The sequence below is a fragment of the Onychomys torridus genome, unplaced genomic scaffold, assembly GCF_903995425.1.
Source record: "Onychomys torridus unplaced genomic scaffold, mOncTor1.1, whole genome shotgun sequence".
NCBI lineage: Eukaryota > Metazoa > Chordata > Mammalia > Rodentia > Cricetidae > Onychomys > Onychomys torridus.
Window position 1 is genome coordinate 130,890 of NW_023411746.1, and position 13,134 is coordinate 144,023.

The window sequence follows — 13,134 nt, forward strand, 5'->3', positions numbered from 1 at the left end:
ATGTTTTGATTTCATCTCTTCCAGAAAAGGAAAATGTTTGTCTGTTCCCAAACTTATAGTCACAGTGTTTAACAAAGTCTGTGAAGATAGACATCTCCTCTAGCCATGAAGGACAAAAATTATGACTCCAATCTTTCACCTTGTACCAAAATAAATTAAAAATTATGTTTATGCTTATTATGTGGTCCTCAATTTTGTAAGATGCTATTTTCACCCTCTATTTCTCATAACTTTGTTTCATATTAAATTATCTGAGTATGGTTTCCTCTCTCTTTAATAGTCTTAGTTATATGCACTTCCTCTCCCATATAGATCCATTCCCCTTTGGTTTCTTATTAGAAGAAAACAGGCTTCTGAGAGATAACTAAAAAAAATGAAATAAAATGTAATGAGCTAAAAAATAAAACCTTCATATTGGAACTGGACAAGAAAGCCAGCAATAAAGCAGGGGGGAATCTGAAGAGAAGTCCCAAGATTCAAAGATTCATTCGTTTGTTTCTGCATCCAGGAGTCCCAGAGAAGTACTGAACTAAAAGTTATCATTTAAATACAGAGGGCTTGGAGCAGAGCATGTAAACCTGTGATTGTTGCTTCAGTCTCTGTGAGTTCACATGAGCTTTGCCTAGTTGAGAGAACCTGGCCCTCCTGATGTCCTCCCCTGTCCTCTTAGTCTCTCCCACTCTATCTGCCTCCTCTCCTGTGGGGTTCCCTGAGGTATGAGGGGAGAGATGTGATGGATACAACTCATTTAGAACTGTGTGTTCTAAGGTCTATCTAATCTATCTATCATCTATCTAATCTATCTATGTCTATCTATCTATCTATCTATCTATCTATCTATCTATCTATCTTCTATATCTCTGAATTTGTGTGTGAGAGAGAGGGGGCGAAGGAGAGGGGGAGAGAGGGGAGAAAGAAAGAAAGAGAGAGAGAGAGAGAGAGAGAGAGAGAGAGAGAGAGAGATCTGGCTATGGGTATCTGTTTTTGTTCCCATCTGTTGTAGAAGAAAGCCTCTCTGATTCTCTGATGTTGGCAGAATATGACACAGATTTATGAGTATAAAAGAATAACATTGGGAGTCATTTTCCTTTGTTTCTTTTCTTTTATTAGCTAAGTAGTCTTTGGTTTTACCTTGGGACTCTAGAATATCTATACTCTGGTAACTATACACTGTCAGGTATGGATTTTATCTCATTGACCAAGACTTCAGTCAAATCAGACATTGGCTGGTTACTCATAAAAGGTTGGTGCCATCCATTGTCTTAGCATATTTGCAGATAGTTAGATCAAAGCTTTTCTGGTTGGTTGGGTATTTGCTTTCCTCCTTTGGTAACCTGCAGTGTACCCTTCCATGTCATATACACTAGAACATGGGGGTAAAATTTCTATGTAGCCATCAGCTGGACCTCTCCATGTTCAGTGATTGGTATGGGAGTTGTCTTCAGCAGTGGGTGTTTTTGTCATTTTGCTGAGGACAACCCATTGTCTTGGTAAAGGCCTGGGCTATCTGGTGATTTCCATATGTACAGGGGATGGTGTTGTGTGTCAACTTGATCCAAGCTGTAGTCATCAAAGGAGCCTTAGTTGAGGAAATGCCTTCATGAGCTTCAGCTAGATGCATTTTCTCAATTACTGCTTTATGTGGGAAAGGCCTGTCCACGAAGGTGTTACCATGCATGGGCTGATGGTCCCAGGTTCTATAAGAGATCAGCTGAGCATCCTATGAGATGCAAGCCAATAAGTAGCTCTCCTCCTTGGACTCTACCTCAGCTCCTACCTCCAGGTTCCAGACTTGTTTGAGTTCCTATTCTGACATCCTCCAGTATGGACTATGATCTGGAAGTGTAAGCCAAAAGATCTCTTTCACCCCCAACTTGCCCTTTGGTCATGGAATTTTGTGGCAGCAATAGAAACATTAACTAAGACACCATGGGGTGCTTTGGCCAACAACTCAATTAGATGAAACAGAGTCTTGGTACTGGAAGCTTTGGTGACAAGAATTAGCCAGTTGGGGTTCTTTCTCCCTCATTACTTGGGAATTTAATTAGCATCACATTCATACTAATAGGAAGATTCCACAGAACTAGAACTACATTTCCATACTGCCCATCAAATGTCCTTCATTTCCAGTTGTCTCTCCTCTCATTAACTCCCTCAAACCCATCTCCCCTCCCTTCCCACCTAATCTCCTTAATCCTGTCCCTCCTCTCCTCAGGCATCAGTACAACCATAAAGTCTATTATATTTCCTCATCTGTCACGCCCGCCTCGACCAGCAAGGATGAGGCAACACTGGAGCTCTTCTTTTAGCAGTTTATTCAGGACCTTGTTAGTAGTGATGTCTCCTCCTGGGCAGGCCTCTCCCAGCCCTTAAGTAGGTCTGGGCTACCAACCGCAGACAGCCACATGGGCACTATCCATAGGTCCACACATATGCAAGTGGCCATAGCCAAATAAGGAGCTGTTTACCACAAAGAGTACTTGCCGCCGGGAAGGCAGAGGGTGGAAGCCAGCGCCATCTTTAAGGTGCGGCAACACGCAGCTCTCTACAGTTCCCCCTTTTTGTTTTGCAGAGCAACAGGCAAGAGTAGAGTTCTGATCTCTGCTAAAATGGAACATGAACTAATGTTTGTCCAGGCGTCGTCCACCCAGAGAACACTAGACCCGTCCGATACCCTTTTCACAGAGGTGGGAGTTAGGGTAACAACCCACATGCAATCAGACTTGCTCTTCTTGAGGTCAGCGTATCTTAGCCTCAAGTGCAGTGCGCAGGCCTCACATCCTGTGCCTAAATATCTTTTAAAGTAGCTAGCCAGGCTTGGGGGGACTGTCCTGCTTCAATGGCCATAAAGGCTTTGATAATCATGGCCTCATGGCGACGCTGTGAGATCCTAATGCGACAAATGTACCACAAGCATACTAGGGAGGTGAGCACCAGTAAGCCTACTAGGGTTCCTATTCCTGCCCACTCCTTCAGGTGATCCATGGCTGCAGCAATCCAGGAAGATAATCCCTCCGCCAGTCCAGTATCCATTTGGGTCGAATTCACTGTTACAATAGCCACCCTCAGCTGATCCATCAGGTTATCAAACTCTCCGGTCCAATTGCCTAAAAGATAACTAGACAACCTTTTAGATAAATCTGCAGCATGGGTAAAATTATTATATGGGACACTAGTCACACATAACCCTTTATACTTCAATTGGCAGCCGAGTTGGGCAATCTGCCGGAGGGTATCAATTTGCTCTTGAACCAGGTCAATTCTCTGGTTGACCACCATCAATCCTCCTCATATTTGAGCATTGATGCCCTTTTGCACATCCAGAGCATGTGCCACATTGGCAGAAAGATTATTCAAGGTTGGTGCCATCTGTACATTATGACTCATGGCAATGGCAGCTGTAGTGGCTCCAACAGCCACCAAGGAAATAGCGGTAACAATGGTGGCAGTAATGCCAAAATCTCTTTTTTGTCTAAATAGGGTCATAGCATTAGGAGCATCAACTGGCATAGGCACACAGCGAGGCATATGGGTAATTAGGGCATAATCATATTTAGAAGCATTCCAGCATTGAGTATAAAAACAGGTATTATTATGGCAAGATACAGGCCTCCCTTTGCTCACTATAAACAAGAATGGAGGATACACACAAACTGGAGTAGGATTATAAGTAATATTAGCCAGTGGCTCAACTCCATCATACACACAGCCTGTATCAGTTCTGGCAGTGATGTCTGTGGATAACAGGCTAGGCACAGAATCCCAGGAGCCCCAAGGCTTGGAGCTACTCCATGAAAACTGACTAATCCCATGCACTCCCCCAGCAATCATAACTAGGGGCTCTAAATTCATTCAACTTCCATTAATGCCACACAATAGCCAATTATCAAAAGGATTAGAAATATACAACTGAGAGGGATTTTGCTCACTGTAGTTACTACCTGCAAAAGTCTGATTAAAATCTGTGCTTATTCCAGGAGAAAAAGTGAAACTCTTCCCTTGATTGGCCCAGATCACAGTACGAGACTGACAACCTGTCCAGAGCCAGACGTTCCCTCCATCTTGACCCCAACAAAAGGGGGCCCATTTTGGTTGACTAGGTGTATCATTTCCCAACACTTTAGCAGGCCACTATCCAGACACCCAAGAGGCATTGGCTGAAAGACAGGGCCTGGTCCAGGCAAATCAAACCATCCAGCCATCTGGTTACATATCAAAACACATGGGGAAACATTTGATCTGTTTCTGACAATTTGGAAACAAAGAGTTCCGTTTAAATCAAAAGACCTATTTTCTCCTATAGGAGCTTCCTCTGGGTCCATAGGGAGGTATGGAACATCCATACTTTTATTACTACTGAATAGCCGTGGGAATAATATTGCATCATGATGGACTGGCATTGGTCTCAGAAACACTGACAGTATCCCCCATCTTAGGTCTGTCATTCCCAGCGGAATCATCATTAGCGCAAACAGGGAGATCACTGTCTGCACAGACATGTTCTTCTTGGCAATGGACTCTTCTCACAAGGCGCTCAGGAACCCACACCGGGTCTTGCTGATCCTGTGGGAAAACACAAACAGAACCTCATGCCCATGTCAGCACGGGATTGGGTCCATGCCAAACACCCATCAAGGCATCTTTCCATTTCATCATTCCTTTAGAAGGACTGTGCTAACAATGATGCCTGTCCGCAGCAGAACAATTGGAAGCATCCAAATTCAAAAAATTCAGGGTAAATAAGGCAAGAGAGAGTCTGTTCTTAGGGGTACGGCCACAGCCTATTCCCCCTTTTTGTTTTTGAAGCAATTCCTTCAAGGAGCGATGAGCACGCTCCACAATGCCTTGACCTTGTGGATTATATGGGAGGCCATGTACAAGTTGCACATTCATCTGTTGACAGAAGGAAGCGAACTTCTGTCTGGTATATGCAGGACCCTTGTCTGTTTTTAACTGTTGAGGCTTACCCCATGCTGCCCAAGCTTCTAAGCAATGAGCAATAACATGAGAGGCTTTCTCTCCTGCCATTGGTGTGGCGTGAATGATTCCAGAGCAGGTATCAACAGATACATGTACGTATTTGACACGTCCAAATTCAGAGATGTGTGTAACATCTATTTGCCATATTTTTAGGGGGAGCAGACCATGAGGGTTAACTCCTAATCCAGAAGGATGATGAAAAATGACACATTGGGGACAATCTAGTACCACCTTTCATGCATCAGCATGTGAGATAGAAAACTTTTGTTGTAATGTCCTTGCATTAACATGAAATTCTTTGTGCAAAGCATGTGCTCGTTGTATGGCAGAAGCCACAAACATCCATTCCTGTCTAGTACACTGGTCCACTGTATCATCGCCTTTAGCCAATGGACCTGGCAGACTGGTATGTGCACAGATGTGTTGCACAAAAAAGGGATTCTTATGTTGCCAGATCAGTTTCTGTAATTGGCCAAACAATGAGCTAACAGGGCTAGAAGATTTGATGGGCCCTGCACATTCAAGGCTTTTTAAGGCATTAACAACATAACTAGAATCTGACACTAAATTAAATGCAAACAGACAAGCCTTAAAAACTTAAAGAATTATTGAAAGCTCCACCTGTTGGGGTGCACCTGGCAAGAATTGATGCTTTACGGGTTCAGTAGAATCCATCATATAAGCACCACAGCCTGTCTTAGACCCATCTGTAAATATAACACTGGCTCCTGGAATGGGCTGGGAAGCAGTTACCTTAGGGAAAACTACAGGATGTTCTTTAAAGAAAGTCAGTAGTGGATGTTTAGGATAATGGCAATCTATGTGTCCTGGATAGGTACAACGCAGTATTGCCCAATCATCTATGGCAGCACATAATATCTTGACTTGAGTAGAATCATAAGAAACAACTAGCGTTTGTGGTGATGTTCCAAAATATTGTAAACATTGCTGAATACGCTGCTGTGCAAGTAATGCTACAGCAGTAGGATAATACTCAATTGATTTTGCAGGTGAGATTTTAGCATAAATACATAATAAGGGTACTTTTTGCCATAAAATCCCTGTAGGTTGTAACTGGGTAGGCAGAATGCACAGGGTAATATCATCATTATTTTGCACTCTTTGAAGAAAAGCCCTTTGTAACCTATCCTCTAATTTTGTTAAGGCTTCTCCGGCTTCATTGGTTAGTTGCCTCGGTGAATCCAAGGCTGCATCTCCAATTAGAATATCATATAATGGTTTTAATTCATAATTGGCCATTCCTAAACTTCCTCTTATCCAATTTATATCTCCTAATAATTTCTGAAAATCATTCAATGTGAAAAGATGATCCTTCCTTAATTCTACCTTTTGTGGTATGATATGATAATTAGTTATTTTAGAGCCAAGATAATTGACAACTTTGCTCTGTTGCACCTTCTCAGGGGCGATACAGAGTCCCTTTTGCTTTAGCAGTTCTACAAGTGATCTATATGCTGCTTGAAGAATGCTCTCCTCCTTAGCTGCTAACAGTATATCATCCATATAATGGAGGTATCTCAGGCCAAGAAAACGTGCTCTCAAGGGTTCTAAAGCAGTTGCTACAAACAGTTGACACATAGTAGGACTATTGGCCATGCCTTGTGGCAATACAACCTATTGATATCTTTTATCAGGTTCCTCATGATTAATGGACAGTAAAGTGAAAGCGAATCTCTCACTCTCTTTGCTCTTCAGCGGAATGGAAAAGAAGCAGTCCTTAATATCTACCACAATTTTCAGGCAAGGCTGACAGCAATGGAAGACCACGTTGTATGGGTCCCATTATTCTCATTTGCTCATTTATAGCCCTAAGATCATGTAACAATCTCCATTTTCCTGATTTCTTCTTGATGACAAATATGGGTGTATTCCAGGGAGAAAGGGAGGGTTTAATGTGCCCTTCCTCCAATTGCTCTTTCACTAATTGATATGCAGCATGTAATTTCTCAGAGGAGAGTGGCCACTGAGGAACCCACACTGGCTCCTCCATTATCCAGGATATGGGAATACCCTCCTCAGCGGCCCCTAGGAAAAACCCAATCCTTGTTTGGGTTTCCTAGGTACTGCTTGTATTGGCTCCTTTCTGCCTTGTAAAATTTTTCCCAAGCCAAAATTAGGATGACACCCAATATTATTCATGATATTTTTAGATTCTTTGGAATATTGGTTACTCAACTGAAAGCCCATGGATTTCATAAGATCCCTCCCCCAAAGGGACACTGGAAGTTCAAGAACATAGGGTTGCATAATGCCAGAGTGACCTTCTGAATCTTGCCAATTCAACAAATTTGCACTAATATTAGGAGCACTGGCATAACCCAATTCTTGCAATGTTTGTGAGGAAGCCTATATAGGCCAACCTCGAGGCCAGTCTTTGCCAGCTATGATACTGCGATCTGCCCCAGTATCCAAAAGTCCCATTATCTTGGTGCCTTTAATGGTTAACTGTAATGTGGGTCTCTGATCTAAGTCTAAAGATAAAAATGTTAAATCTGTGCCTGAGGATCCAAAACCGTTACTTCCTCTTTCTTTGCCATAGGCTGGGTGAGAATCATGTAAACTGGGTAACAGGATAAGTTGTGCAATTCTGTCTCCCAGGGAAATGGCAGTGATTCCTTTTGGTGATTCAACCATGATTTTAACTATACCTGTATAATCTGAGTCAATTATCCCAGGATGGATTCGCAATCCCCTTAATGTAGTAGATGATCTCCCTATTAACAATCCCACTATCCCAGGGTCAAGGGGGCCTTGAAAATCAGACTCCACTACTTGCACCCCCATTTGTGGGGTTAATATGAGTCTGGTGGTGGCACGGAGGTCCAATCCTGCTGAACCTGCTGTGGCTCGCTGTGGTGTTTGAGATGTCTGAGGGTCAGCCACTGCTCTTGATTCCCTTCCTGTCTCTGATCCTCCATTGCCCCATATATTTGCAGGCCCTGAGGCAGGGGCCCCGCTATCCATTTTTTGGAGGAGTATTATTCCTCAGAGGCTGTCCATTAATGTCCTTGATTGACCTGCATTCGTTCGCCCAATGTTTTCCTTTCTTACACTTAGGACACAGTCCCAGGACAGGCCGTTGGTCACTCCCTGGTCTCTGGTTACTTACCCTTGATTACTTCCTCCTTGGGGCCAGCTACATCTCATATGCCCCATTTTACCACATCGGAAGCAAGTCCCAGTGCCGCCTGCCCTCTTCTGACTAATTTGTAAAACTGCAGCAGCCAGCCCAGCATTGGTTAGTGGTCCCCCTAATTCCCTGCACACTTTCATCCAAACCTCCAATCCTTTAGTTTTATAAGGTGTAATGGCAGCTCTACATTCCTTAGTGCACTGCTCATAAACCAACTGCAGAATTAATGGCATGGCTATATCAGGATCACCAAATATCTTTCCAGCTGCATCCACTAGGCGAGCTACAAAGTCTAAGAAGGGTTCCATGGGTCCTTGGACAATTTTAGTGAGATTACCACTAACTTCTCCTCTATTGGGTAATGCCTTCCAAGTTCAGGTAGCAATGTTGTTAATTTGCTCATAAACCTGGATAGGATACCCATTTTGCTGATTTGCAAATCTACCTTGCCCAAGCAACATATCCATATCCCAAGCAGCTTGGCCTCCACCAGCAGCCCTGTTAGCTGCAGCCTGTTCACTAGCGAACTCTATTAGAAAGGCTTTCCAATCTAAATACTGACCAGAACTTAAACAGGCTCGTGCAAGGTTCATCCAGTCTGACCGAGTCACAGCAAATCTATGCAGAGCTTCCAACTGAGCTACTGTAAAGGAAGCTATAATACCATATGTCCAGACAGATTCTGCTAATGATTTAATAATCTTGAAATCTAGAGGTTCATGATATCTGTGATTCTGAGGATTCTGAAATACTGGGAATGCAACTTGCATTTCTGTTCTAACTTCTGTCCATACTCTAGGATTAAAAGACACTCCACCCTCTGCCCCCATTGCTCCAGGATATGGAGGGGAAGCAGAAGGGACCACGCTCTCATGGCCCTTTTCTATCTGTTTGGATCCTCTTCTCTCTTTTCTTTTCTTTCTAACCCTCACTCGTTGCAATGACTCACAAACAGATTCAACATCCTCATCATGCAAGACCGAGTTGGAGAGATCAGAAGCACCCCAGTCTTCCAACTCAGAAAGGCTAGGATATAACCTTGTATATTTTTTCTCACCTTTTGCTTCTTTATCCTTTATTGGTCCTGCCTTTTCAGGTACTGCTTTCTCTGAGGTTGCCTTTTCTGATCTTTCCTCCTGCAGTATTTCCAGAGCAGTTTGGCCATTCTCAATTGCCTCACTGCATCTCTGATCTTCTAAACACCCTCTTATTTAATTTCCAGACTGGTCTAACCCCATGCTTAAGTGTGCCTTGCTCTTCAGCGAAGTCTATGTCTCTTCCCAATTTCTCCCAGGTAGACACTGTAAGACTTCCTGAAATTGCAAACCAACGAGCAACAATATCACACTCTTCCAGAAATCTTTCTAGGGTGCTTTTCCTTATCTTCAATTTCTTAGAGAGAAGCAGCTCATTAAGATCCAGAAAAATTGGGTGCGAGGAGGAAGCGCCCATCTTAGTATATCCTTTCTTCCTCAATTTGAGAGGTTTCTCGGAGCCTTTACCGAACAGCCCCAGCCTTCCGGTTTCACTTGCTTATTTTGTTTTTCTGATTACTTGTCCGCTATGGTCATGGCTCTACTGTCCCGCTCCCCCTTTATCTACAGGTCAGAGCAAAAAACCCGCTTTTGTCGTGGTCCCCAATTTACCTGAGGACTTACCGGTATACCCCCTGACTGCAGAAAGTTCTGAGCCCCACGGAGAGACGTGGTAGTTGCCCATAGGGGTCACCACTTGTTGCGACCGCCTCAACCAGCAAGGATGACACAACACCAGAGCTCTTCTTTTAGCAGTTTATTCAGGACCTTGTTAGTACTGATGTCTCCCCCCAGACAGCCACATGGGCACTATCCATAGGTCCACGCATATGCAAGTGGCACATAAATCCAGCCATAGCCAAATAAGGAGCTGTTTACCACAAAGAGTACTTGCCGTCGGGAAGGCAGAGGGTGGAAACCAGCGCCATCTTTAAAGTGCGGCTACACGCAGCTCTCTACACTCATCCCAGGGAGATGTATGGGTCTCACCTATTTTTTTCCTCTATGCCTAATTTCTCTGGGTCTATAAGTTATGACTTGGTTGTCATTTATTTAAAATCATCATATCCAGGAATAAGTGAACACATATTCTATTTGTCTTTCTGGGTCTAGGTTACCTCACTAAGGCTTTTTTTTTTTTCTAGTTCCAGCCATTTGTCTGCAAATTTCATTGTTTTAAGAGTTGAGTATTACTCCTCTGTGCAAATGTATCACATTTTCTCCCTCCATTATTATGTTGAGGGACACTTAACTTGTTTCCAATTTCTGACTATTATGATTAGAGTAGTAATAAACATGTTTCAGCAAGTGTTCCGGTAGTAGGATGAAAAATCTTTTGGGTATATGCACAAGAGTGGTATAGCTGTGTCTTGAGGTAGATTGAGTCCCAGTACTCTGAGGAACCAGCACACTGATTTCAATAGTGGCTGTGCTTACCTCCAGCAGCAGTGGAGGAGTGTTTCTCTTACTCATGTCCTTTCCAGTATGAGCTGTCACTTGTTTAATTGAAATTAGACATAATGACAGGTTATGATATTACATCCTGTTGGAATCTCAACATAATTTTGAATTGTTGTTTTTGGTTTGGTAAGGATTGTGAACATTTCTGTGTTCCTCAGCCATTTGAGTTTCATTTTGAAAATCACTAGTATTGTTTACATGTCTGTTTAAATTGTTTATCTCGTTTTCTAGGTAGCCTCCCTGGAGTTGTGAGTAGCAGTCTAGCCATCTTTATTTTTCATCTAGTATTCTCCTATGAGTGAGTATAAACCATTTTTGTCTTTCTGAGTCTGGGTTACCTCACTCAGGATGATTTTTTCTGGATCCATCCATTTGCCTGCAAACCTCATGATGTCATTGTTTTTCTCTGCTGAGTAGTACTACATTGTGTATATGCACAACATTTTCTTTATACATTCTTCAGTTGAAGGGCATCTAGGTTGTTTCCAGGTTCTGGCTATTACAAACAATGCTGATATGAACATAGCTGAGCAAATGCCCTTGTGGTATGATTGAGCATTCATTGGGTATATGCCCAAGAGTGCTACAGATGGGTCTTGGGGGAGATGGATTCCCAATTTTCTAAGGAAGCTTCATATTGATTTCAAACATACAAGCATGCATTCCCACCAGCAGTGGAGGAGAGTTCCCCTTGCTCCACATCCTTTCCAGCATTAGCTGTCTTCAGTGTATATGATCTTAGCCATTCTGATGGATGTAAGGTGGTATCTCAGAATTGTTTTGATTTGCCTTTCCCAGATAATTAGGGATGCTGAGCAATTCCTTAAATGTCTTTCAGCTATTTGAGCTTCATCTGTTGAGAATTCTCTGTTTAGTTCTATAGCCCATTTCATAATTGGACTGTTAGGCATTTTGAAGTCTAATTTCTTGACTTCTTTATATATTCTGAATATCAGCCCTCTGTCAGATTGTGGGGTTGGTGAAGTCCTTTTCCCAATCTGTAGGCTGTTGCTTTGTCTTGTTGACCATGTTCTTTTCTCTACAAAATCTTCTCAGTTTCAAGAGGTCCCACTGATTGATTGTTTCTCTCAGTGTCTGTGCTACCAGTGTTATATTTAGAAAGTCATCTCCTATGCCAATGCCATCAAGACTACTTCCTACATTCTCTTCTGTCAGGTTCAGAGTAACTTGATTCATGTTGAAGTCTTTGATCTGCTTGGGTTTAAGTTTTGTGCACGGTGACAGATATGGCTCTATTTCAGCTTTCTACACGTTGACATCCAGTTATGCCAGCACCATTTGTTGAAGATGCATTCTTTTTTCCATTGTACAGTTTTGGATTCTTTGTCAAAAGTTATATGTTCATAGATGTGTAGATTAATGTCAGGGTCTTCAATTCCATTCCATTAGTCCACATGTCTGTTTTCATGCCAGTACCAAGCTGTTTTTATTACTGTAGTTCTATACTAGAGCTTGAGGTTAGGGATGGTGATGCCTCCAGAGGTTGTTTTATTGTACAGGATTTGTTTGGCTAACCTGAGTTTTTTGTTTTTCCATATGAAGTTGACTATTATTTTTAGTTGTGTGCCTAGCCTTTAATGGCTTAGCCATCTCTCCAGCCCAGAAGTTGAGTATTATTCTTTCCATGTCTGTGAAGAATTGTGTTGGTATTTTTATGGGGATTGCATTGAATATATAGATTGCTTTTGGTAAGATTGCCATTTTTACTATGTTAATCCTGCCTATCCATGAGCATGGAAAATCTTTCCATTTTCTGACATTTTCTTCAATTTCTTATTTCAGGGACTTAAAGTTCTTGTCATATAGGTCCTTCACTTGCTTATTTAGTGTTACCACAAGGTATTTTAAAACATTTGTGGCTACTGTAAAGGGTAATGTATCTCTGTTTTCCTTCTCAGCCTGTTTGTCAATTGTATGTAGGAGGGGCACTGATTTTTTTGAGATGATCTTGTATTCTGCTATGTTGCTGAAGGTGCTTATAAGCTGTAACAGTTCCTTGATTGAATTTTTGGGGTCATTCTTGTGTACTATCATGTCATCTGCAAATAGGGAATGCTTGACTTCTCCCTTTCCAATTTGTATCACCTTAATTACCTTATGTTGTCTTATTGCTCTAGCTAGAACTTCAAGTACTATATTCAATTAGTATGGGGAGAGCAGACAGCCTTGCCTTGTTCCTGATTTTAGTGGAATTGGTTTGAGTTTATTTATTTTGATGTTGGCTGTTGGCTTGCTGTAAATTGCCTTTATTATGTTTAGACTTGTTCTCTGTATTCCTGATCACTCCAATATCCCTCTCTTTATCATGAAGGGGTGTTAGATTTTCTCAAATACCTTTTCAGCATCTAGTGAGATGATCATGTGGGTTTTTTTTTAAATTGGTTTATATGGTGTAATACATTGATGGACTTTCATATATTGAATCTCCCTTGTATCCCTGGAATGAAGCCTACTTGATCATGGTTGATAATTGTTTTGATGTGT